The sequence below is a fragment of the Macaca fascicularis genome, chromosome 14 (genome assembly GCF_037993035.2).
Source record: "Macaca fascicularis isolate 582-1 chromosome 14, T2T-MFA8v1.1".
In the NCBI taxonomy this organism is placed as follows: domain Eukaryota; kingdom Metazoa; phylum Chordata; class Mammalia; order Primates; family Cercopithecidae; genus Macaca; species Macaca fascicularis.
The window spans coordinates 69,848,887-69,876,696 of NC_088388.1; the positions used below are offsets into that span (position 1 = coordinate 69,848,887).

At 41.5% G+C, this 27,810-nt stretch overlaps 1 long non-coding RNA gene across 1 annotated transcript; it reads left to right on the forward strand.

The window, feature by feature from the left end:
- The first annotated feature begins 3,471 nt into the window (after nt 1-3,471).
- LOC102129241 (chromosome 14 C11orf40 homolog) lies at nt 3,472-14,617 on the forward strand. Its single transcript, XR_006692422.3, has 4 exons — nt 3,472-3,693; nt 7,836-7,996; nt 13,630-13,766; nt 14,408-14,617. It is a non-coding gene; the product is annotated as a chromosome 14 C11orf40 homolog (long non-coding RNA).
- Nucleotides 14,618-27,810: the final 13,193 nt, after the last annotated feature.

The following is a 27,810-nucleotide window of genomic DNA, read 5'->3' on the forward strand; positions in this document are numbered from 1 at the left end:
ACTGAAAGAAAAAAGAAGATCAAATATTGGTAGGATTTGTGAAAGGTTACTATGTGCCAGGCATCCTAATAAATGCTTTTCAAAAACTAGTCAGTTTTCAGAACCTCCTGAAGTAACTGTCATCATCTCATTGACATCTTATAGATGAAGCCGAGGTTCATAAAGGTCACAAAGTTAGTAAGCGAGAGAGTTAAGATCTAAATTCTGATAACTATAAGTCACTTTAATTTTATTGTAGAACTGTTCACACAAATAGTGTACTTAATATCTTAAAGTCCAGTTCACTCTTCCTCGTTCTGCCTGGGTTCTCAAGGTAGGCTTTGCTAGTTAAATGTCTCCCATGACACTACTATAATGGCCTGTTGAGTGCAGAAGGGAAATAGGATGTTAAGGAGAGCAAGAAAGATGAGCTTTTCAAATTGGAGATGGGAAATGTGCCTGAGTACAAAGGTATGAGAAGGGAAATGTTCTCCAAATAGATAATAAACCAGAGGTGGTAGAGTCAGGGGACTTCAAAAGGAATGAAAATACAAGAGCCTAGAGGGGTGCATGGGGCTATGTTTTCAAGGTCATGACTTCTGCCTGGGCATCATCTTTGGGAAGAAGTAAACTTGAGAGAAAGAAGTCAACAGGCAGAAGATATAAAGTTGGTTGTATTTTTAATGGCAAACATATAAATATTTGGAAATACAAAAAATCAGGGGACAATGCTGCATATTCCCAGCTCTCCCAATCCTCAATGGAGGTATTTATGAAGAGAATGATGAGAGGCCATTTGTTGTCTTATTTTGAGGGGTGATGAGAAAGGAGTGGGAATAGGCTTTGTGCCTTCTTCAGCCTAAACTAGCACATTCTTAAAGACCAGGTGGACTTCAGTTTAACTTAACATCTGATAGAAGACCCATTCTTCAAGCGTGCAAAACGACTAGTCCTCCCAACACCTGCTTAGTATCTTAAACTCCAAAACCTGATTCCCTGTAGAGTCATTCAGTGAGCAGGCCATAACATAAACATCAGCAAGCATATTGAACATTGATAAGTGAACAATCAAATGCAGAAGACAATTGAGATATGATTTAAGTAACCCCAGCATGAGATGAGTCAGCTAAACTGTGATACTCTTTGCTAAGATTCAACCTGTTCCTACTGAAGCATTCAGAGCAGTATTAGATCCTCACAAACAGATGGTGGCCTTAAACTGACGTTTTCATTCCCAGTCCCATAGGGGAAGACTTCCAAATAGAAATATTCCAAAAATGACAGAGACCAAAGATAACAGAATAATGATATGAGAAGGTATTCTATATGGAAGCAAGAGCTTTCAACATCTTTGATTGTGCCTCCTTTATCATTATTTGCTTATAGTCCTTGCCATTCAACCTTTATAACCTACATCATATAGAAGAATGCTTAGGATGACATAAAACCAATCATTGAACAAAGTTGCCATAGCCTATAAGAGAACAGAAAAAGCAGACAAAAATAGGCAAGAGTTGTATATCTCAAAAATTGAGCAGAAATGTTTGATTTTGTGTCTAGCTAAAGTTGCCTTCTTGTGTTCAAGATAATATGGCTAAAGAAACCTAAGAAATATTGACATAGGTCTTCAAACTTCGGAAAACACTTCAGTTCCTTCATCTCTCCCTTTTCAAATCTCCACACTGTACTCCAACACAATAGAGGCATTTAGAAATACATAAAGATCTATCCTCAGGAACACACATGTCATCTAAGTCTATTAACTTGGCTATTTACATTAGTTGATGCAGAATCTTGAGGTCCTGAAAGTCCCCCGCCCCAAATATTACTAAGACTCCCCAGGAGGTACCTGTAGTAGTTATCACAAATGAAACCCAGTGTTCCATTTCTAGCATTTGTGCCCCAGTGTAACCCCCTCTTCCTGAGTGGTGCTGGACCTAATGGTTTACTTCTAATGAATAGAATTCTGCAAAAGCTATGAGATTTCACTGTCCAAATTAGTTATAAACACACAGTGCTTTCCATGTTACCCTGTTTTACTGCCTTTCTCACCCTTTAAGAGGTAACACAGTATTAATGGTTAGTGTTGATGACTGAACTTGGCAAACAGTGTGCAAAAAAGAAAAACTAAAGACTAATCTTATAAGAACTGACCCAAAAATACTAAATAAAATATTAGCAAATATTGGAGTGTTTTAGAATAGGGACTTCTCAAATGTTAATATGTTGTATAGTTTTTACATCAGTGTTGTAGGCATCAGGGATATGTCAGACTCCAGAGTGAAGCCAAGAAAGAGAATTTAGATGCTGAAGTTCTAGCTGATAAAGTGACATATACGTCTGAATTCAGTAACTCTAATGACTCCAACCTGTTTGGATCCATTTTGTAGTCTTTTTTTATAATGGAAATTTGCACTTAAAATGGACTAGGACAGACATTAGACAGCTGAAGAAAGTATAGCATAAAAGGAAGAGATGATGTAGTTGACAAGTGGCTGGATTTTAGGGTATAGTGGAAATCTTTGACTGCCTGAAGACATTATAATCTCAGAAGTTATCCTGAGGGGAACTAGGGATTAAGTCTACAATTCACTAGGCCAAAGCTTTGTTCATATTTGCCACCTCGGCATAAAGGCAAGTGTCAGGCTTGTGTGTGTATGTGTGTTTGTGTGTGCATACATGCATGCGTCCAAGTATTGATACACAAGTCCCATTTCAATCACACAGCCCTTTTTGCTTGAGCTAATTTTCACTAGGAAGAACCCTGTCATATTTTCCAAGGGAATAAATTCATTTTGGGCCATCAAGAGCCAGCCATAATACCACCTAATGGAAAAATCTACAAGATTCTGGTTATTTCTTCACAAAAGTATCTCTTTATTACAGAAAATGCAGCAAAATCGTTCAAACAGCAGAATATCCTTAGAGATTGATGAGCTTAATGAGTCTCTTGAGATTGAGGTTCAGGTCAAGACACATCAATTACTTAAGGTCTTTGGCCTCCTGCCAGGAGAATCTATCACTTCCAGCTCTCTATGTGTGTCCTTCTCTACAGTTTCCATTGCTAAAAAGCTAATCAATAAATACAAGCACATTTTAAGCAAGCTTTAAATGTATTTTCCAAATTTGTCTCTGTTATTTTAGTTCTGTTATTTTATGCCTGGATCTTTTAAAAATCAAAATTGAGAAGGTGAATATATTTTTATGTTGGCTTATATTGGTTCTTATTGACTTTTGTTTATTTTTTGGTCCTCATTATATTTTTAAATTATGTTTTTTATTCTACCTGTTTCATAATTTCTTAACAAACAGGAACTATGATAAGAAGCATGGGAGCAACAATGGGAGAGTCCATTCTATCATCAGGAAAAGTCTGACCATTTATTCTCTTTACCCATTGTAAGGTATATGGATGTGTTTTGGTCAAGGAATAAGCCAAGGCAGATATCCAGGCCTGCATGATTCAGCGAGTTTGTTGGACAGGTGCACACTTCTACTTGTTATATAGATTGTTTGTGTAACTTCATACTTGACTCTGAGCCACTAGTGTCTGTAAAAGGTATAATCGCCCTGCTAACACTGTACAGGGGCTTTTGGGGCTTGGCTTAACTCAACATGGTGCTGGGGCCCAGAGAAAGACAGGCAAAGCTGTCCATCTTGCAGATGGACAGAGGGGCCCCACAACATGGCTCACGCTGGTGCCCAGAGAAAGAGGTAAGCTGCTGACCCTGAAGGCAAGGGAGAGCCAGCCATGCAGCTGCAGGCATGGGGGTGGCAGGAGCCACAGAGCCAGAGCAGACAGTTGAGTTAAGGTGGACAGTGTGAGAAAGTTGTTAATAAGAACTGCTGCTGAATGAAATCATCTTTCACCTGCCTACGGACCACCGAGTGTTCTGTTCATCCATCCATTCCCCTCAGACTTCAGCATGGGCTGGACCCAAACCCTGGGATCTGACACCCATCTCAAGTCCTCTCAGAAGACTAATCAGATATGACTTTCCCCAGTTGTAAACTGTGTCGCTCCACACAGATCCCCCTTGAAGCACTCATTACCTCATAAGCTGGGAGTGTCAGCTGCTGATAGTTCACACCTACATTTCTTTCCAGGAATTATCTTCAGCCAAAGGGAGCTATATTACCCTAAATTAGCCACCCTCTATTTGCAATGATTGTATTTAATGACTAGTTGAGGGTGAGTTTAAAGGCCTGACTCCCTTGCCTAACTCAGGACAAGTTTCTCGTAAATCAGCTGGGAAGTCTGATGAAACTGCGTTGTAATTCACCTTCTCCCTCTGCAAAATTCTGCCTCCTTTGCACCTAGTAAGACATTGTTTCTGAGCTTACTTTCTGATAAACTTTCAGCATGGAAAAGTCTCAAAGTCAGTTTCTAAGGAACCCAACTTAAGACAGTTGATAGCAGGAATGGTCCCAGAAAATGGACTCTCAAGTGTGATTATAAGTTGACAGGCTGGAAATGAGGACCCAGAAGTCTGTTTTCTAAGTTGTCCTGAACACAATTAGGGCAGGAGAGTCCTTACCATGCTAAACCATATGCTTCCCTTTTCTTCTTCTTTTGCTAGTTTAAAAGATAGTTTTTGATAGAGAGGAAAAATTCACTGAAAGTTAACTAATATTGGTTATGTGTCTTTATTCTGAGTTGGTTCTAGATCTGATCTAGAATCTAGGGAGTGATATATATTTCACAATGTACAGAGTTCATTATTTTACTGTCAAGTTTAAGATTCTAGCCCATGTCTGGCAATTGCAACTTTTTTTTTCTTGTGAACCCTGATGTTAAATGTTGGAAGGTGAATTATGATACTGTAGTTACAGGTGGACACACTCAGGAGTCTCCCAATTTAAAAAATCAACACCAGCTCTCAGCTGCCACTTTGCTTCTGGTTTAGTGGGTTCAGGAGACTCCGTGGCTCCAGCTAATCCAGGCTTCAAGAACTCTGACCAATGGCGCTCTCTCACCTTCTACTTAAGTTAAACTTCAGCTGTCTGTAGGCTCTGTAAGCCACTGACTGAAATGAGGTGGGTGGGGTCTGAGTAGTTTGGGTAGAGACTGGGAGACTTCTTAGGTTTTTCCTTTCTGTCTGTGTCTTTCTTTCAGCTTTTTCTGTTTCTGCTTCCTTTAGGAGATAAGAAATTCCCTGCTGATTGTCTGTGAGAGAGACAAAATGAATAAGGGACCTAGGTTTAGACCCATTTCCTTCCATCTCTCTCATAATCCCACGACTTGCCCAGGAAGTGAAGACTGGAACAAGCTCAACATTCCTCACTTTCACTAATGAAACAGTGAAAATCGGCACTGAACTGAGATGCTTTGGGCTGGTGAAATACTAGAAAATACTTCTTAGTTCTGGTAAAGCTCATCCTTTCTCTCACCACTTTCTTCCTGTGGTTATTGTGGGGCCATTGGAATAACCCCAGACTGGGAACAGTTTCTAAAGAAGGGCCTCACTAAGAAGCTGGGATGGGAGCATTAACCCTGCTTTCACTAGGAAGGCTGTTTCTAATTCGTAGGCTTAACGTCCCTTACAACAGAAGGCTAGAAGAAGGACCTTCTCAGCTGGGCGCGGTGGCTCACGCCTGTAATCCCAGCACTTTGGGAGGCCAAGGCAGGCGGATCACCTGAGGTCAGGAATTCGTAGGCCAGCCTGACCAACATGGAGAAAACCCATCTCGGCTAAAAATACAAAATTAGCTGGCTATGGTGGTGCATGCCTGTAATCCCAGCTACTCAGGAGGCTGAGGCAGGAGAATTGCTTGAACCTGGGAGGAGGAGGTTGCAGTGAGCAGAGATTGTGCCATTGCACTCCAGCCTGGGCAACAAGAGTGAAACTGTTTTTTTTTAAAAAACAAAACCTCTGGTTGGCTCAAGCTTCACTTATGACTCAGGCACAAACTGGCCTTACCATTATTGATAGGGAAGGTTGTGAGCTACTTTCCAACCAACTCAAAATATTTCCCATCAGAGGGAAGTTGCTTATACATACATACCCCATCCTCTTGATGCCTTTACTTATTTTATAGCTTTCTTTTCTGAAGCCATTCAAATATTCTCTCAGGAAGGACTAAATGTTATTTCACTTTCTAGGATGCTTACCTTGGCTAAGGCTTTTTTCCCTAACAAAGCCTTTTTTCAGAACATGAGAGTTCCATTATTCTGACTTAAGTTTTCTTCTCTCCCTTCTGTCTCAATTGACCTTTCTGGTGGATTAAGACTTAGAAGACCGTTTGGTATTCATTTAGGTTGATTCCCCTTGTCTTGATGGAAATTGGGAGACCACAAGGCTAGGGAGTGACTTACTGGGAAATGGACATATCCCTAGTGTGCTCATAGCCACTGTTCATTGCTTCCTCTTTGCCATTCAAGCTTACAAATCCAGTCCGGGCATGGTGGCTCACGCGTTTAATCCCAGCACTTTGGGAGGCCAAGGCTGGTAGATCACGATGTCAAGAGATCGAGACCATCCTGGCCAACATGGTGTGAAACCTCATCTCTACTAAAAATACAAAAAATCTAGCTGGGCATGGTGGTACATGTCTGTAGTCCCAGCTACTCAGGAGGCTGAAGCAAGAGAATCCCTTGAACCTGGGAGGCAGAGGTTGCAGTGAGCCAAGATTGCACCGCTGCACTTCAGCCTGGCAGCAGAGCAAGACTCCATCTCAAAAAAAAAAAAAAAAAAAAGCCAGGTCTGGTAGTGGGAGCTTGTAATCCCAGCTACTCAGGATACTGAGGCAGGAGAATCACTTGAATCTAGGAGCAGAGGTTGCAGTGAGCCGAGATCGTGCCATTGCACTCCAGCCTGGGTGACGAGCAAAACTGTCGCAAAACAGAACGAAGTTTACAACTCATTTCATAGAAGTATACATGGTCCCTCTTACTACATACTTTCTTGGGTTCCTAGGTGTTTTCAAGAAAGGGTTCCTAGATGTTTTAGTCCTTGAGATTACTCTTTCTTAGTTGTTTGTTCAGGATCCTTCATGACCCCAAAATTCTAGACTAGAATTGATCATCACACTGTTATCTTGCTTTTCTTATGGGACCCTAGACCCACAAGTTCTTTTCCATACTTCATGTAGAACCTACAGATTTCTTGACCTCGCTTTCTAATAGGGATCTCTGCTTTGATGTTCCTCAGCCTACAGTTTAAGGGGTCTCCACTTAACTTCAATGTTCTCTGCTCTAAGCAACAATACCTCTGAAATGTACATGGCTAGGGGATAGAATTGGACCAGTAAATGGGATTGTGATGCTGATCCTAAAAGTTATCTTCCTTCCTTCAATCTCCAAGACATTTCTGCCCTCAGAATGGAAGAACCCTGATAGAGGCAGAAGTCATGAAGTACATTGAGACCCTTGTTGACGGGTAAAACCTAAGTGTACACAGCTATATAGGGTAGAATGACAGACACTAGAGACCCAGAAGGTTGGGGAAAAGATGGATAATAAATTAATGGTAAAAATGTATGTCATTCAGGTGATGACCACTAAAGACCCAGACCTCACCACTATCCATGTAACAAAACTATAACCCTTAAACTTGTTTAAAAAAAATCTAAGTGCCCTTCCTGTAAAGGACTCATAGTTGCCTATTGCTTTAAAGGGCTTTCAAAGCATTTTCCTAGGGGTTGCATGAATAGCTACTTCTGCCTGACTGAGGGCAGAGCTATGCCTTTAATTCAGGAGCTCACAGATGCCTTTCATCACATACTGAGACTGTCAAACCAGCAAAGCTAGCCATCGTCACCTGTGGCTGCCTTTCTTTTGAAGAGCTTATCTTGATTCAGGGTAAAATAAAGACTCCTGTGTTTCAGATTGTGATGGCTCATGATAGGAAACATAATCCAAAAATATCCTTATAAACTTCTACAGAGCCTTTAACTTAGATGAGGATGTGTTCATACACCAGGCCAACCACCCACTAACAGTGCTGTCTAGTGTGGTGATGGGTAGTAATGACCACTCCTTGGCAGAAGGTGATAAAAGACCTTGCTATAGGGTACTGTAGGTATCTGGCCTCAAGGGATGCCCTTCAAGGAATGCAGCAGTGCCCTTGGAGTAAGAAAATACTGCCCAACCTAACATGCACTTTCAGTAGCTGCAGTCCAAATATAACAGTGACCAGGGGTCTCTCTGGTACCCTTTTATAAAGGCACTAATTCCATTTACAAGAATTCTACCAATTACCTCCTGAAGGCCCTAACACTTACCTGGTCTCAACTTATGAATCTTGAGGGTGTACACACATTCAAACCATAGCAGCATATAAAAAGCATAAGCTTAACAAACACTACCTAATAAATCACATGAATTGTTAGTGTCTGTTTTTTCACCCCACTTAAAAGGCAGAGTTCCAAGTTGGATTAAACAAGACCCCATACATATGACATCTATAAACTCAAAGAATTGTAAAAAATCATACGGGTGGGAAAAAGGAGTCACTTTTACGTCAGATAAAGCAGACATTAAATGAACAATAAAGGGAATTACATAATGATAAAGGGTTCCATTCTACAAGACTTAACTATCATAAGTATGTATGCACCCAACATTGCAGCACCCAGATCCATAAAACAAGTACTTCTAGATCTATGAGAAGACTTTGCCACTCAATAGTGAGGGACTTTAACACCCCACTGGCAGTGTTAGGTCAAGGCAGAAAACAAATCCTGGACTTAAATTTGACATTTGACAATTTGACCTAGTAGACATTTACAGAATACTCCACTCATCAACCACAAAACATACGTTCATCTCATCAGCAAAGGGGGAAATAATCTAAGATCAACAACATGCTCAGCCATAAAGCAAGTCTTAATTCAGAAAATATCAACTATACACTCTAGGACTACAATGGAATAAAAATAGAAATTGATGCCAAGATCTCTTCAACACAATTACATGGAAGTTAGACAACTGGCTTCTGAATAACTTTTAGGTAAACAAAAATTATGGTAGAAATTACTTGAAATAAGTAAGCAAATGCAATATGCAAGTCTCTGGGATGCAAAAACAGTTGAAAGTTATGGCATTTAATGCCTACAATAAATCTAGAAAGATTTCAGACTAATCATCTAACATCACATCTACAACTAGAAAAACAGGAACAAACTAAATCCCAAAGCTAGCAAAAAAAAAAATAACTAAAATCAGCTGAATGAAATTGAGACACAAAAATCCATACGAAGAATCGACCACGAGTTGGCTTTTGAAAGGATAAACAAGATATCTAGACTGCTCATTAGAGTAACAAAGGAACAAAAAGATTCAAGTAAGTGCAATCAGATGAGAGGTGACATTACAACTGATCCCACAGAAATACAAAATATTATCAGACTATAATGAACACCTCCATGCATACAAACTAGAAAAACTTAGAAGAAACATAAGTTTTTGGGAACACAACCTCCCAAGATTGAATCAGAAATTAAAACCCTAAAAAGACAAATATTTAGTCCTAAAAGTGAATCAGTAATAGACCTATCAAAAACCCTGGACCATATGGATTCACAGACAAATTCTACCAGGCATATAAAGAGCTAGTACCAATTTTACTGAAGCTACCTCAGGATATTGAGGAGGGACTTGCCTCCTAACTCATTCTATGAAGACAACATTACCCTAACACCAAAACCTGGCAAAGACAACAAAACTACCAGTCAATATCCCTGAGAATGGACACAAAAATCCTCAAAATACTAGCAGGCCAAATCGAACAGCACATAAAGTCAAATCATCATAATCATATACTTTATTCCAGGGATACAAGGCTGGTACAATATAGCAAATCAATAAAAGTGATTCATCACAAACAGAACTTAAACAACCTACGTGATCATTGCAATAGACATAGAAAATACTTTTGATAAAATTCGACATTGCTTTGTAACAAACCCTCAACAAATTAGGCATTGAAGGAACATACTTCAAAATGAGCCATCTATGACAAACCCACAGGTGAAAAGGACACAAGCACACACTGAAAGGACAAAAGCTGGAAGCATTCCCCTTGATCTAGAACAGGGCAAGTGTATTAGTTCCACATGGCTAGGGAGGCCTCACAATAATGGTGGAAGGTGAAAGTCATGTCTCACATGGCAATAGATGAGAGTTTGTGCAGGGAAACTCCTTTTGAAAATCATCAGATCTCATGAGACTTCCTCACTGTCATAACAGCATGGGAAAGACCTGCCACCATTATTCAATTACCCCCACCAGGTTCCTCCCATAACACATGGGAATTCAAGATGAGATTTGGGTGGGGAGACAGCCAAACCATATCAGCAAGGATGCCCATTCTCACCACTCCTATTCAACGTAGTACTGGGAGTTCTTGCCAGAGCAACTGAACAACAGAAGGGCATCCAAATAGGAAAAGTAAAATTGTCTGATATAATCATGGACCTAGAAGACCTAAAGACTGTCAAAAGCCTCCTCGAACTGAAATAATTTCAGCAAAGTTCCACATAGAAAACCAATGTACAAAAATCAGTAGCACTTCTTATACACCAATAACATTCAAACTGAGAGCCAAATCAAGAAGGCAATCCCACTTACAATAGACACACACACACACACACACACACCCCTAGGAGTACATCTAACCAGGGAGGTGAAAGATCTCCACAAGGAGACTAAAACACTGCTGAAATCAGATGACATTAATGAGAAAATATACATGCTTTTGGCCTGGCAGAATCAATATCGCTAAAATGGTCATACTATCTAAGGTAGTCTGTAGATTCAATGCTACTTCAAACTAATGTCATTTTTCAAAGAACTAGAAGCTATTCTAAAACTCATAGAACCAAAAAACTTGAATAGCCAAAGCAATTCTAAGCAAAAAAAGCCAGAGGCATAACATTGCCCAACTTCAAACTATACTGTAAGGCTACAGTAACCAAAACATCATACACTGCTACAAAAACATTTAGCCCAACAGCCCGGAACAGAGAACACAGAAATGAAGCCACATACTGACAGTCATCTGATTGTTGACAAAGTTGACAAAGATAAGCAATGGGGTAAAGACTCCCTATTCAATGGATGGCTCTGGAATAGCTGGCTAGCCATATGCAGAAGAATGAAACTGGACCCCTACCTTTCCCCGTATACAAAAATAAACTTAAGATGGATTTAAAGATTTAAATGCAAGACCTCAAACTATAAGAATCCTAAAAAAAATCTGGGAAAGATCATTCTGGACATTGGCCTTGGGAAATAATTTATGACTAAGTCCCCAAAATCATTTGCAATAGAAACAAGAATAAACAAGTGAGACCTAACTAATAGAGCTTCTGCACAGCAAAAGAAACTATCAGAATAAACAGACCTACAGAACTGGAGAAAATATTTGCAAACTATGCATCTGACAAGGGCTAATACCCAGAATCTACAAGGAACTTAAACCACTTAACAAGAAAAAAAAAAAAAAAAAAAAAACCATTAAAGTGACACCATGAATGCTTCTCAAAAGACATACAAGCAGCCAGTAGACAAATGCTCAATATTACTAATCAGAAATGCAGCTCAACCACAATGAGACACCATCTCACACCAGTCAGAATGGTGATTATTAAATCAGATGCTGATAAGGCTGTGGAGAAAAGGAAATGCTTACCAACACTTGGTAGGAATACAAATTAATTCAGCCACTGTAGAAAGCAAATTGGACATTCTCAAAGAACTTAGAACTACCATTTGACTGGATATATACCCAAAGAAAAATCATTCTGCCAAAACACATGCACCTCTATGTTCATTGCAGTGCCATTCACAATGGCAAAGACATGAAATCGATCTAGGCTCCCATAAAAGGTAGATTTGATTGGGGAGGGGAATGGGAGATGTAGTACATATGTAGTACACCATGGAATACTATGCAGCCATAAAAAAGAGTAAACTCATGACCCTTGCAGCAACATAGAGCTTGAGGCCATTTATCCTAAATGAATTAACACAGGAATAATAAAACTAAATACCACATGTTATAAGTGGGAGGTAAACATTGGGTACTCATGGACATAAAGATGGCAACCGTAGACTCTGGAGTATACTATGAGAGAGAGGGCAAGGGCTAAATTATTGGGTACTATGCTCATTACTTTGGTAATGGGGATCATTTGTATCCCAAACCTCAGCATTACACAATACAATCATATAAAAACCTGCATGCATACCCTGAACCTAAAATAAGTTAATTTTAAAACTTCTCTCTTTTCTACCAAGTAAGTGATCCTTGCTGATAAAAACATGTTACTGTGCCTACAAAAAGACCATAAGTGGTGGGGGGGGGGTTGGTGGATTTTGGGGCTGGGGTTCAGGGGTTAATCCAGAGAAAGGACAATGGAAAACAAGAAGGGTTTTCCAGATTTAAAAAGATTCTTTAGATAAAACCAATAAAATGTTTGTACACACAGAACCACAAGGAATTGGCAAGCTAGAAGAAACCCAGGAGAGCTGATGGTATAGTTCCAGTTTAAGTGTGAAGACCTGAAGACCAAGAAAGCTGATTGTGTAAGTTCCAGTCCAAAAACTAGGCTCGAGATGAGAGCCAACATTTGACTTTGACTGGAAGGTAGGAAAAGACGAATGTCCTAGCTCAAGGCAGTCGGGCAGAAGGGTGCTCTCAATTACTCTGCCATTGTGTTCTTCTACAGAGGCCCTCAACTGATAGGATGAGGCCCACCCACATTAGTGAGGGTAGCCAGCTTTAATCTAAAAAATTCAAATACTAATCTCATCTAGAAACCCTTCAGACACCCAGAATGTTTGCCCATGTGTCTAGGCACCCCATGGCCCTGTCAAGTTGATAACATAAAATTAACCATCACATAATATGTCAGGATTTGGAATCAAGAAGAAGATAGTAAGAGGCCCCAAAGACCAAGTGACTGACAGAAGTAGCTAAGATACTGGTATTGGGATGCAGAGAAGACCTAGTTCAGGAACTGAGCTGGGAAGTGAGGTGCTAGCTTCCCCTTTTCTGCTCAGGGGAAGGGGTCTAGAATAAAAGCTAATAGAAGGAAATATGGGACATTTCTATATTTATAATGTGGGATAATACAAATAAATAATACAAAGTTCAATATGAAAGTGATATACCTTGAAATACTGTCCTGAAGTTTCAGGACAATGCTTACTGCAGCTCCAGTGTGCAAACCCTAGCTGGAGTCTTAGTCAAGAGTCTTTAGACTCAGAGTGGGCATTAAGACAATGGCTCTCCTGAATAACATGCCTCCGAATAATGCCACCCCGCACCCCACCTCAAGTTCTGTCAAACCTCAAGGTCAAGAAGCCTTAAATGCTCTAACTGGTCCATTACCTTGATAGCTGGAAAAAAGGATACTATGTGGCATTCAAGATTTAAACTGTCAACCTTGTTGTCCTCAGGAGGTATTAGAGTTAAATTGAGGGGACAGGTTTCAACAGGCATCTTCCATCTGATATCGGCACATCTGAATCTTTAATATCGGGGTTAGGTGCTGAAAACTTCAAAACTGCCAGGATGGGCAGAAATGGAAGAAGCCAAGGCGTTTTGGTGAATGGTAAATTGAATTTCTGTAACAGTTATCTTCCTTTATATGCCGCCTCCTAGAGCTCTTTCATTTCAACATCGCTTCTCTTGCCCTTCAAAGACCTTGCTATCTGGAACATGTTTCCAGTAGAGTCTCTATTTCCTGGATCTCAGCCCTTCTACCTGTGGGAGCAATGAAACACCAGCTTCTATGTTACTTAATGGATCTTATCATGCTCTTTCTGGTTAGCAGGTCAGGTTTAGGCCATGTCTTTTTCATGTCTGTGGGGAATGTCTTACTCTGTGGTTTCTAGCTGGATCTCCTAGAGACTTCTTGGTGCCCCAGCCATTAATGGGCACAACAATGCCATAGAATTTGAATGGTTTTAGAGCTACTTTGGTAACAGTAATCATCTTTCCCCTTCTGGTCACATTGTTTTTTTGGTCTCTTGTGGTGTGAAACGAAGTGGGTACTTCAAAATTTCAAAATATTTCTGGGATCTTCCCAGCATCTACTCAATTTTGATGCTTCTCTTCTGTAGACATGCTCATGCACTACTCCAACCCATATGCCTCTGTTGCATTCCAACTTGTTACAGGTCTTCAGTTATTTTCTCCTTTCCTGCCATTGACCAGCAGTAAAGTAATTTGCCACTGAACATTAGTATATGTGTGTAGCTTCACCATGAAATGAAGGGCTTTTTCACAATGAACAACCAGACTCCATCTGAATATGTCCATTGGAAATATTTCCCTCCATTGTCATTCAAGGTATGCTTAAATGGAGTTATGCAGCAGCCATCCATCTTTTTTTTTTTTTTTTTTTGGCTCGTACTCTGTGATCCATCTATGAAACAAACTTGGTCGTTTTCTTAGTGTTTGTTCTTCATGCTCTGTAGTGTATGAGCCTTAAAGCTACCAACATGCAACACTGCAAGTGTTTAATAGCCACATGGGACTGGCCATTGAATTGGACTGCACTGATTACAAAACACTTCCATCAGAACATTCTGTCCTAGCACTGCTCCAAGTCTTTGTAGGGCAAAACTATGTGTATGGATCATGTTTTACTTCATGTGGATATGAACTGTTTGAAGTCCCTGCCCTGATGTAGAAAAATATTTGCCAAATCAATGACTGCAGTATGGTGATCATTAAATCAGATGCTGATTCAGGTGTTACTGTGCTGTGGCAGATACTGTATCTGGCAGAGCAGTTTAATTGGGGCTAACATTTGGTTGAATTTGAGGTACTCTTTCGTAGGATCTTTGTGTTTTGGGTGCTATACTGGTGAACTATATAGGGATATGATGAGGGCCATTAACTTTGCATCCTTGAGACCATTTTAAGTGTCACTAACGTTCTGTATCCCTTCCGTTACATAACACTGTTTACTGTCTTGTGCAGAGAAAGGGAAGTTTCAAAGGCTTCCATCTAGCTTTCCCCACTGAGAACACTTGCCTCATAGACCAAAGTTATAAGTAGACATATCTCTTCTGAGTATACGTTTGAGGAAAATGATCACCAGGTGCATTCGAATATCGGGGATCCACTATGAGCTGGCTATCCATTATACTCCACTGTGAACTAAAATCTACTACCTGGCTTCCTATTCCCCCAATGACTGGGGAGCCATAATGAATTTTGGGTTGCTGGGTATCAATGTTCTCTAAAGCTTAGGTCACACATTCTATAAATGGTTGGTTATTTTCTCCAGTGTAAAGTTACCTGCATGAATAACCATAGGTCCCCCTAGGGGAAGGATTAGGGGAATCACTATCAAACTTGTAGCAAGCTGTTGACACCTTCCTTGAAGGAAGACACATGCAATCAATGTGTCCTAAGCCTAAACACAGGGGAAAGGGTTATAAATATCGTAATGTAATAGACTATAAAATGGTCATGGCCTAGCTCTTTTTTTAAATAGTTACTCACAGATCTTATGTTACTCAGTAGTTACCTTCCACAAAGTCTAGAAAGCCCAGGAATCTAGTGGTCAATATTCCCCTTATATATCCAACCCCCCTACCACCCCCAGAAATCCACAAATCTCATTGCATGAGAATTTCAAAGGTCTGTATTCCTACCAGAGAAGTGCTGCTATCTAAGCATCCTTTGCATTTAATAAATAAGATGTTTGAGAATTGTATCATTGGAACTGCCTGACCTAGGATTACTATTTTCAAAGTCTACTGGCAAATGCTTTCTTTCAAAGCCTAAGTACTTTTCAGCCAAGTGACCTGTTTCTACATTTTCTAATAAGATTAAGTTTGCTGCTGATAAGGAAACAATTTTACCTGATAACCAAGGTTAGCAGTTGATGGTGGAATAAGAGATAAACCGAATTAATTCCTAGCATAAGGAAAGTCTGTATGAACTCCAAGCCTCCATGTTAGGTATCTCCCCCAACACCCTTATAACATGCTTGTGGATGTTTTCCAACTAGACTATTGAGTAGACCCTCCAATAACTCATATTACTGAGTTAAGACACACGCAAAATGTATAAAGGAGCCGATTTACTTGAAACTGCAATGGGAAAGTTCCCTAAGCCCCCTCTCACAGGATGTGTGACAGGGGTGTGGCTCATATGTTTGACTGAGACCCCTTACACACTGAGAAGTGTACTCCTTACAGGAGGGGGGAGCATGCAGATGGGCAGATGCAGGAGCCGGTGTGAGTCCAGGGGTCGGTGCCTGTGACTCCCAAAGCCAAAGTGGGCATGTGTTACAGTGTGCTCTTCTAGCTTTGCCATCCCCAGACAGCTTAAGTGTTAAACAGCTCAGCTGACCCTCTGCCTTTTCACAAGGACAGAGGGCCAATGTGACAGCTTTCTGTATTCCAAGCTCTTGTCTGGTATCCAGGAAAAATCAGGTCACACACAGACTCAAAAGATGAACTCAGGGGTTTTATTCAGTGGTGGTGGAGGTGGCTCTCAGAGGGATGGGTGGGGAGCTGAGAAGTGGACAGAGTGGGAAGATGATCTTCCCCTGGAGTTTAGCCATCCAGTGGCCAATCTCCTCTCCAACTGTCCCCAGTTGAACTTCTCTTAAACGTTGTCGTCCTCCCGCCATTTAAGGTTTACAAGGGTACAGGGTCCTGCCCTCCTCCTGCCGCCCTCCTCGCCTTGGGTTTAGGGTTTACAAGGGTACAGGATAGGTAGGTATGGTGGACCAAATGGCAACTTTTGGGCACAAAACCAGGAATACCTGTTGCCATTTAGGGCTGTGGGTTTCCAGGCTTGAGGGTGGGGCTTTGCCAAGGAACCGCCCTCTTCTACCCAGTATTTCCGTCTCCTGTCCGTATCAAAACTGGTCTGAGATCGATCATATCTGGACTCAGGAGCCTATGACACACAACTTGGACTTATATAACTGAGATAAACTGGAATACCAGTGCAGTGATCCATGTCAAGGTGTCACATATGCATTTTTGTCTCATCCTTGTCAACCATTCACATCCCTGCAGGGGTGAAGGATCTGAGGACTAAACTGACTTTTTTTAATCTTGCCCAAGTTCCTGTCTAAGGGGTCTGGGGACTCATGCCCTACAAACCATACATTCTCATCAGATGGGTTTTATTTAACTCTTATATATTGTGACTTTCCAATCTGTCTCTGGCATAACATTACGTGACAAAATCAAAATACTTCACCCCAAAAACATGTTTCTTTGGCATACTTTGAAAGGCCCTGCAAAGCCAACATTTGTTGGGGGCAAATCTGCATCTGTAAAGAATCTAACAAAGCTAGATCCTTTTTCTTGCAGGCTTTCCAAATCCTAAAGAGATTAACTGAGTCTAGCACCTTTTAAAGATCTGAATAGGAAACACTTGTCATCTATTGTCTAAGGGCAGCCACTATGAGACTTCAAAAGAACCTTGGTCTCTACAATCTTTAATCTGAACATTTCCTTTATTGATTCCAGGTCTTTTAGATAAACCAGAAGTTTTTTCAACCAGAAAATGTAAGTTGACCTATAGCCTGGAAGCGCCCCCCACCCACCCCATGTACTACTTAAATGTATTTGATGTCTCATGTCTCACAAATGTATAAAACCAAGTGCACCCTAACCACCTTGGGCACATGTTCTCAGGACCTCCTGAGGGATGTGTCATGGGCCATGGTCACTCATTTTTGGCTCAGAATAAGTATCTTTACAGTTTGACTCTTCTCGACAGACAGTTGTATGGCTTCTCATTGAGATCGAGGATAGTGGACTGCTCAGCTTCCTGTCCTCTCTATAAAACTGAGTATAAACTTCATGCCAGGTTAAGGCCTTACTGGGTCTTATGGACATACTAATTCAAACTTGTGAACACTGCTGATAATGGCTTAGCTGTTCTAATGATTTTTCTGATGGACTCAATTCAGCTGCTTTTGAAGTACTTGTTTCTCAAATGTCTTTGTTTTGTCCTATTGCGTTTAGGATAGAACAACACATAGTCAGGTAATGCACGTGCACCACAGACTTTCCAGCGCCAATGAGAGGGTAAATGAATGCTAGGATGAAAAGGCCAAGACACCAAAAATGAACAGCAAACGTGGCCGGGTGCAGTGGCTCATGCCTGTAGTCCCAGCACTTTAGGAGGTCAAGAGTTCGAGACCACCCTGACCAACAGAGAAACCCCATCTCTACTAAAAATACAAAATTAGCCAGGTGTGGTGGCGCATGCCTATAATCCCAGCTACTCAGGAGGCTGAAGCAGGAGAATCGCTTGAACCTGGGAGGCAGAGTTTGCAGTGAGCCGAGATTGGGCCATTGCACTCCAGCCTGGGCAACAAGAGCAAAACTATCTCAAAAAAATAAAATAAAAATGAATAGTAAAACTTCCCTCCCTACAAAATGAAACCTATCGCCCTTAGGGAGAAGCAGATCTAAGAATTCTTCATGAATAAGTAACCAGTGCTGAGAATATGAAAAAATGATGGGAACACTATTGCCTAAAGTCACTCTCTACCTGCTTTTCACGGCTTTCATGAGCACAGGGCTTCCCTGCTGCCCTGAATGTATTTCTGGGGACATATGAACCAGGGCTCTGAGTTGATGTAAGTGTTAACTAGGCACTGTTTGTTCCGAGGCAATGCAGGGAACTAACAAGGCCCAAACTCTCAGTTTGCTTTCTATTGCATCTTCCCACAGCTGTGCTTGAATATCTCCTGTCTCTGGCTAAGGCTACCCCTCACAAACCTACCATCATTCTTCAGTCCAGCCTTCTTCAAAGTCTAATTTGTGTTTTTGTATATGTGGTACATCTCAGACTGACCTTGGTAGAAAAGGAGCTAGCAGTTATGCTAGTTTGCCACAAAATCTCACACCTAGAAAGTTTTGGGAATGCTCAGGACTCAGTCTTTAAAAGTTGGTCTTAACCCTGTTCAACTTTGTGATTCTAATAGGCCCTTCTAAGATTTGTCCATGTTTGTGACGTTTGTATAATGGATTCTGTATTACAGAAGAATACTGATTTTTTTTTTAACTTATGAGGTAAATGAATCCACCTGTAAAACCCTAAGCTTTTAGCCAAAGTTATTCAACAGCATTCAAGGCATAGCGGTTGCAGTCTGAGTAGAAAGCTATGTTTCACTGGAGAAGAAACTTATTTTCTCAACCCTGGTTGTAGTTGGCACAGACTCCTGCAACAGTGAAGAGATTATCAAGAAAACAAGTTTATTAATGTGTCCTGTCGTGCATATCACAAGGCCAAAACTTCAAAAGATAAGCCTAAGGTCTAAGCCTAGGGTTATGTAGCATCTCCAGCACACCCCGGCCCCCTCCCCACCCCGCCCCCACACTGCAAACAAAACAAAACAAAACAAAACTTGTAGAGAAACAAAACAAAGTGACCTTTAGGCTTCCAAAGGCAGGAAACTGGGAGGGTAAATACCTGAGAAGAAACCATAATGGAGTAAGGTTTGTAAGATGATAGCCTGTTTTTAGGCAGAAAGTGGGGAGGATAGAGCTCTCCTGTTTGCTGCTTAATTGCTTTAGTTCAAACTTCTATGTTGAGGCATATTTTGGGGTAACATATTCTGGTTTCCTTCAATCTCATGTATGAATTAGAAGTTCAACACTGTCACTAAGGATTGGAAAAGACCATTAGCTATAACTGTGCTAATCTCGAAGCTTTAGTTTTGGGCTGACACTTTCCTTTTAGGTAAGAGCCATAAAATAACCGAAATCTGCCGAGAGTGGCTCTGGAGTAGAGAGGGTAAAGTAGCCTTAGTGAACACAGTGGGGCCTCCACTTGGGAAGTATCCACACAACTAAAAATTCAGCTGAGTGACTGAAAGACTGAATTTCCTGAGTTAAGATAAATGTGAAAACTTAAGAGTATTTCTCAGTCGGCTTAGGGTATTTCTCAGTCTGCTTGCTCTAAGAACCCAGAACTATCCAGTTTTGTCCTAGCAAAGGTCAAGCACTTATTCATATTTCTTATATCCTCCCACTTGTTCTGAGTCCAAGAATTGGGAAGGGGAGAAAGGAGCAGTTCAGAATAAAAACCTTAAAGCAGGAGTATTGAGTTCTGTATCCATAACTAGGATTAACATAAAAATAAGTTCCTAATGGAGAAAATCAAGCTGGATTGTGATTGTCAATCTGCTAGTGCAGAGAAGTTAACAGCTTATTCCTATAGCTGTGCTTTCATGCCCTTTAGGTGTATTAACTGCATGTAATGCCTATAAACTTCAAGGGACCTGCTCTGCATTTAGGCTGTACCTTGAACTCAAAATGCTGTAGGAGATGGCTAACACAAAGTCATTCAGATTTATGTCTGAACTAGAGCTGATCTCCCTAGAGAGAAAAAGAAAAAGCACTGTGAAATTGCATATTGAGTGTTTTTAGTGTCTCTATCTACTTCAGTTCTGCTCTGATCTTGGTTATTTGTCTTCTGCTAGCATTTGAATTTGTTTGCTCTTGCTTCTCAAGTTCTTTTAATTTTGATGTTAGGATCTCAATTTCAGATCTTTCCAGCTTTCTGATGTGAGTATTTAGTGCTATAAATTTCCCTCTTAACCCTGCTTTAGCTGTGTCCCACAGATCTGGTATGTTGTCTGTTTGTTCTCATTGGTTTAAAAAAAACTTTATTTCTGCCTTAATTTCATTATTTACCCAGTAGTCATTCAGGAATAGGTTGTTCAATTTCCATGTAGTTGTGTGGCTTTGAGTGAGTTTTTAAATCCTGAGCTCTAATTTGATTCCACTGTGGTCTGAGCAACGGTTATGATTTCCATTATTTTGCATTTGTTGGAGTGCTTCCAATTATGTGGTCAATTTCAGAATAAGTGCTATGCGTTGCTAAGAATAATGTATATTGTTGACTTGTGGCAGAGAATTCTGTAGATGTCTATTAGGTCCACTTGGTCCAGAGCTGAGTTCAGGTCCTGAATATCTTTGTTTTCTGTCTCGTTGATCTGTCTAATATTGACAGTGGGATGTTAAAGTCTGCCATTGTGTGGAAGTCTGTCACTTTGTAGGTCTCTAAGAACTTGTTTTATGAATCCTAGATGCTCCTGAATTGGGTGCGTGTATATTTAGGAGAGTTAGCTGCTCTTGTTGGATTGATGACATAAAGGTAAACTTTATGTCATGCCCTTCGTTGTCTTTTTTGATCTTTGTTTAAAGTCTGTTTTATCAGAGACTAGGATTGCAACCCCTGCTTTTTTTGTTTTCCATTTGCTTGGTAAATATTCCTCCATCCCTTTCTTTTGAACCAATGTGTGTCTTTGCATATGAACTGGGTCTCCTGAATGCAACACACCGATGGGTCTTGACTCTTTATCTGATTTGCCAGTCTGTGTCTTTTAATTGGGGCATTTAGCCCATTTAAATTTAAGGTTAATATTGTTCTGTATGAATTTGATCCTGTCATCGTAATGCTACCTGGTTATTTTGCATATTAGTTGCAGTTTCTTCATAGTGTCATTGGTCTTTATATTTTGGTGTGTTTTTGCAGTGACTGATACTGGTTTTTCCTTTCCATATTTAGTGCTTCCTCCAGGAGCTCTCATAAGGCAGGCCTGGTGGTGACCAAATTCTTCGTTTGCTTGTCTCTAAAGGATTTTATTTCTCCTTAGCTTATGAAGCTTAGTTTGGCTGGATATGAAATTCTGGGTTGGAAATTCTTTTAAGAGTATTGAATATTGGGCCCCACTCTTCTGGCTTGTAGAGTTTCTGCAGAGAGATCTGCTGTTAGTCCTATTGGCTTCCCTTTGTAGATAACCTGACCTTTCTCTCTGGCTGCCCTTAACAGTTTTTCTTTCATTTCAACCTTGGAGAATCTGATGCTTATGTATCTTGGGGTTGTTCTTCTCGAGTATCTTAGTGGTGGCCTCTATTTTCTGAATTTCAATGTTGGCCTGCCTTGCTAGGTTGGGGAAATTCTCCTGGATAATATCCCGAAGTGTGTTTTCCAACTTGGTTCCATTCTCCCTGTCACTTTCATGTACCCCAATCAAACATAGGTTTGGTCTTTTCACATAGTCCCATATTTCTTGCAGGCTTTGTTCATTCCTTTTTATTCTTTTTTCCCTAATCTTGTCTTCACACCTTATTTCAGTAAGATGTGATCTTCAGTCTCATATCCTTTCTTCTGCTTCATTTGATTTGGTTACTGATATTTGTGTATGCTTCACAAAGTTCTCGTGCTGTGTTTTTTCAGCTCCCCCAGGCCATTTATGTTCTTCTCTAAACTGGTTATTCTAGTTAGCAGTTCCTGTAACCTTTTATCAAGATTCTTAGCCTCCTTGCACTGGGTTAGAACATGCTCCTTTAGCTCAGAGGAGTTTATTACCCACCTTCTGACACCTACTTCTGTCAATTTGTCAATCTCATTCTCTGTCCAGTGTGGTGCCCTTGCTGGAGAGGAGTTGTGATCATTTGGAGAAACATTCTGGTTTTTGGAATTTTCAACATTTTTGTGCTCATTTTTCCTCATCTTCATGGATTTATCTACCTTTTGATCTTTGAGGCTGATGACTTTTGGATGGAGTTTTTGTGTGAGGGTCTTTCTTGATGTTGATGTTATTGCTTTGTTAGTTTTTCTTCTAACAGGCCCTTCTGCACGTCTGCTGCAGTTTGCTGGAGGTCCACTCCAGACCCTGTTTGCCTGTGTATCACCAGTGGAGGCTGCAGAATAGCAAAGATTGCTGTCTGCTGCTTCCTCTGGAAGCTTCATCCCAGAGGGGCACTGGCCTAATGCCAGCCAGAGCTCTCCTGTATGAGGTGTCTGTCAACTCTTGTTGGGAGGCCTCTCCTAGTCAGGAAGCACGGCGGTCAGGGACCCACTTGAGGAGGCAGTCTGTCCCTTAACAGATCTGGTGTGATGTGCTGGGAGAATCCCCCTCATCAGAATCAGCTGCTCTCTTCAGAGCTGGCACGTAGGAAAGATTAGGTCCACTGATCCGCACCCACAGCTGCCCCTCCCTCCAGGTGCTCTGTCCCAGGGAGATGAGAGTTTTATCTGTAAGCCCCTGACTGGGGCTGTTTTCCTTCAGAGATGCCCTGCCCAGTGAGGGGGAATCTAGAGAAGTAGTCTAGCCACAGCAGCTTTGCCATGCTGTGATGAATTCTGCCCAACCCAAACCTCCCAGTCTCCTTAGTACTTGGGGGAAAACTGCCTACTAAAGCCTCAGTAATAGTGGATGCCCTCCCCCTACCAAGCTCTATCATCCCAGGCCAACTCCACACTGCTGTGCTGGCAGTAAGAATTTCAAGCCAGTGGTTCTTAGCTTGCTGGGCTACGTGGGAGTGGGACCTGCTGAACAAGACCACTTGGCTTCCTGGCTTCAGCCCCCTTTCCAGGAGAGTGAATGATTGTCTCACTGGGGTTCCAGGCAGCGCTGGGGTACGAAACAAACTTCTGCAGAGCTAGCTCAGTGTCTGCCCAAACAGTCGCCAAGTTTCATGCTTGAAACCCAGGGCCCTGGTGGTGTAGGCACACGAGGGAATCTCCTGATCTTTGCATTGCAAAAACTGGAAAAACCCTAGTACCCAGGCCAGGTAGCAGAGTCCCTCACAGCTTCCCTTGGCTGGGGGAGGCAGGTCCCCCAACTCCTTGCCCTTCCCAGGTGAAGTGATGCCCCATGCTGCTGCTTCTCACTCTCAGTGGGTTGCACCCACTATCTAACCAGTCCCAGTGGGATGAACTGGGTTACCTCAGTTGGAAATGCAGAAATCACCTGCCTTCTGCATTGGTCTTGCTGGGAGCTACAGACCAGAGCTGTTTCTATTTGGCCATCTTGGCCCCTCCCTCCTTCATTCCTGCCTAAATTGCTTTGAAAGAAGTTTTTCAAAAGAGATCTCAAAGGACTCTACCCATAACAGGTATTCTTCCCAAAGACAGACTGCTGTGGCCTTAAAGTTGAAGACTTTCCTGTGGGACTTGCATAATTGTGTTAGAATGGGTCTTCCCAAGAACGGATAAAGATGGAATCAGGTAGCTCAGGTTTATTGAAGGAGGCTGGAGGGGAAAATGGCCATAAAGCAAGATGGAAAGAGGGATCTCAAGAGGCTAGAAGAGCCATGAGGTCACAATCCAAGTATCACCTTTGGGAGGGCAGAAGGAAAATAAAGAGGGTCTTAGGTTTCTGTGCATCTCTAAGAAAGTTTTGGCAAGGTTAATGAAGACCTTGAACCAGAGGCACCTATAAGGAATACAGCATCTCACAGGATTAGAACTGTCTTAATAGCTCTGTGCTCATTCGTTGGTCAGAAACAACCAAAGGGAAGTGAAGCCTAGACAATGCCATGTATTTCTAGAGCACAGTGACTGAGGCCATCAAATATGTTCTCTGCATTCAAATCTGAAAGACATGTTTTCATGGCCACCACAGTCCATTCTTGTATTGCATGGATCTCCTTCAAACAGATGTGGGGAGCATCTTCATAGCTCCAGTGGGCCTCTCCCTTGCTGAACGGGAAACTTAGAGGAAGGTTAGTAGAACAAACTACAGCCCTTGTTTCTGAAGTTTTAGGCCACAACTTTTCCCCCATTCCTTCGCTGCTCAATTCTTGTCACCCTCCACTATTGCCATTGCAAATCGTGGTAGCTTACCTAGTGGGGTGACCTCAATCCTTTATTCCTGAGGGGACTGACACATTAATCATACCCTTATCTGGGGAATGATCCCCAGATATGTATGCCCATAGTCACAATGGGTCAAGGAAGCACCAGAAAATGTCCAAATGGATCACCTGGCTTCACATATTTTACATATCTCTTCTTTCATACATTGTATAAAGGCATCCCTCTCTTCCCGCTAATCAAGATCAATTACTTTTGCTAGTATGGCAACTCCTCCTCACCTGTTGGTCCCAGGTCATAGTAGTCCAAGGTATCCTGATGGCAGCTGTAAGTTGTAGCTCAGTGGGACCTTGAGTCCCTTGACCAGAGTGAACCGATTTTGGGAATCAGAATCTCCAACCCTGCAGAGCCAAGACTTTCAGAGATGGGAAGTAAGTCTCCTAGTGGACTATTAGAAATGACTACATAAGGATATTCCTGCTTTTACCCCCTTGGCTTCTAGTATATGATACTTCTCCTATTGGAGACCCAGAACCATATTGATCTCTAATTAAAGACACACAATGTATTCTGAAGGCTAACATTCTGCTTCTGTGAAGAGTTTTCTGAGATGCTGCTTTAGTTGGGTTCTTAGAAGGTACCCTCAATATTCTGAGGCCAGCTGCTTCTGGTAGTCGAGATAATGTCATACTACTAGTGAATCCCATGGTCAGCAGCCCTATTCTATCCTGCATATCTTTTGCTGTGAAACATGTCTACGTTGATCTTGTGCCATGTGGGGTCCCTTGCCTGTAGACAAGGGATTTTGGAAGCCTTTAAAATAGTACTAATAGTCAAGGCTCTGTGGACAAGAAAGGGAAACCCATGCCCAAAACAGACATAACTGGAAGTAGAAACCACTGGCCCTTCCAGAATAAAAAGGCTCAATGTAGTTCTGAACTGCCACTAAGTGGCTTCCTTGAGGAGCAATAAATCAACACTGGCTTCAGTGTTGATCTGACAGATTGGATATCCAGAGGTGGGTGGCAGCAGCTATTCAAAGTTGGCCAATGGGAGCCCGCATGGTTGGAACCATACATAGGATCTTCTGCTGCCACTGATGCCAATTCTGTAACCCATAATTCTAGTTCTGAGCTGAACAATGAAAGCTAGATAACTTCAACTGGCAGAATCACTTCACCTATTTGATTGTTCAGTGTCTCTTCTGGTTGATGTCTTTTAAAGACACAATCTTCACAATTTGTGCCTAACTCCCATATACTCACATTTATGCCCCTCTCCCAGTCCTTCTTCCTTCTAACCATCTGGTATCTAAGCCCCTGACCAGACAGAAGGCCATTGGCCACTACCCAGGGATTTAGAGAAATTCTCATCTTGGGCCACTTTTTCTTCCACAGGAAGTGGATTACCAAGTATAACAAGTTTCACTAATTGAAGACTACTTCTCCAATCTCTTGAAACTGCCCCTGGATATGCCGGTAATGAACGTGCCATGCACGACCATGGCTTGCCAACCCATCTGTAACAGGCTCTTTTTTCCTTCAGTTGGTCATATGGCACTACTCCATAGGGTCACTGATGGGATGTGAGGAAGGAGGACTGGTACAAATATTGTGGATGTCATGAGTCTGGGCTACCTGCTCATGCAACTTACTTATGCTCTCTGGTTCTGTCAGGCATGCTCCCAGATTAACCACTTCCATCTCATAGACCTGGACAGGTCCAGTGGAAGTCTATGGTGTAGTAAGTCATACAAACCCAATTCACAAGAATTTGATCACTTGGTACCCCATGACCACAGCCCAGTAAAATACCAGGAGCTTTTTCTCAAAAGAGCTACAATTGTTTTGCTCTAGATAAGATTAATTTCAAAATACCAGGGATCTCTATAGTGATAATTCCATAAGCTTTATCCTGCATCTCTTCTACACTGGTACCTCCAACATTAGTCTGTCAGTTCCTAAGGCTTAAGTGGCAGTGATGCTTGCACCAAAGCCTGGACCTGCTTATAGCACTCACTCCTGCTTTGGGCCCTCTTAAATTTGGAAGCCTTCTATGGCTTTTTATATATGGGCCAGGGCAGGATTCCTAGGTGACAAATGTTATCTCCAGAATCCAAAGAGGCCTGCCATTCATTGTGCCGTCTTTGGGATAGAGAATGCAAGATGAAGGCTGCTTCTTTACTCTGGAGACATTCAATGTAACTCTGATCATTGGACCTACTTAAATACTATTGACATGATGGGTCCTAAAAATTCTTTTGGATTTGTCTCTACCCTCTGGAGCATGTGTCTTACTAAGGCCTTTACTGTACAAAGAACCTTGTGTGTGTTTGGCACAATCAACATGCCATTGGATCGCTGCGATGTTCTCTGGGATGTTCAGGCAGTCCCTGTCTCTTAGGACTATATTATGACACATGACAGTAGAGTTAATGTGCCCCGAGGCAAACTATATGAGTCCTATTTTCTATCCCATATGAATAGGAACTTTCTGATCCTCTTATAACTGGAATAGAAAGCAATACAACTGCCAAGTTCTCTATCATGCATTTAAAAAGCTTTCTATTTTAGTGGGGAGGGCAGTTTCAGAACAAAGTCTATATGGTAGTTATTCAAAAAACCTGGTATAGTAATTTAACTTTAAGTGACTAGAAAAATAACCAGTGAATGGGTCTGTGGAACCCAATGGGTCTGTGTGGGGGTGGAGACGGGGGGTGCGTGTGGGGGGGGGAGACGGGGGGGCGTGTGTGTGGGGGGAGACGGGGGCGTGTGTGGGGGGGGAGACGGGGGGGCGTGTGTGGGGGGGGAGACGGGGGGGAGACGGGGGGGCGTGTGTGGAAAGTATGGAAAGTATGGAAAGTATTAATACATAACTTTACAACGTATTACAAACTCCAACCAAATGTGGAGCTAGGCAGCTTAAGTAACTGTACGTAGTTCATAAAGCAAGGGTGTTCTGTCCTATTTTCTCATAAAATGATACCTCATGTCAGGATATTTTCAAGAATTACATGATACAATGCTAAATATTAGCAGCTTGTTGCTGTCATTGTTGGTTTACCTTCTTTGCAGCTCAAATATCCTTTAGTCATAAGTTTTATATTTTCCACCTTTAGGACTTAGAGTTGTATACTTTCTTAGAATTCCTTTGGAACTACAAAAGTTGGAGACCACAGTGCCTAATATCTCAAACTGCTTGTAAAGTTCCCAACGGGAAGCAGTCTACCATATTTAAACACCTTCCCCCTGAGCTTATTTGAGAGAGAAGAAAATAGTAA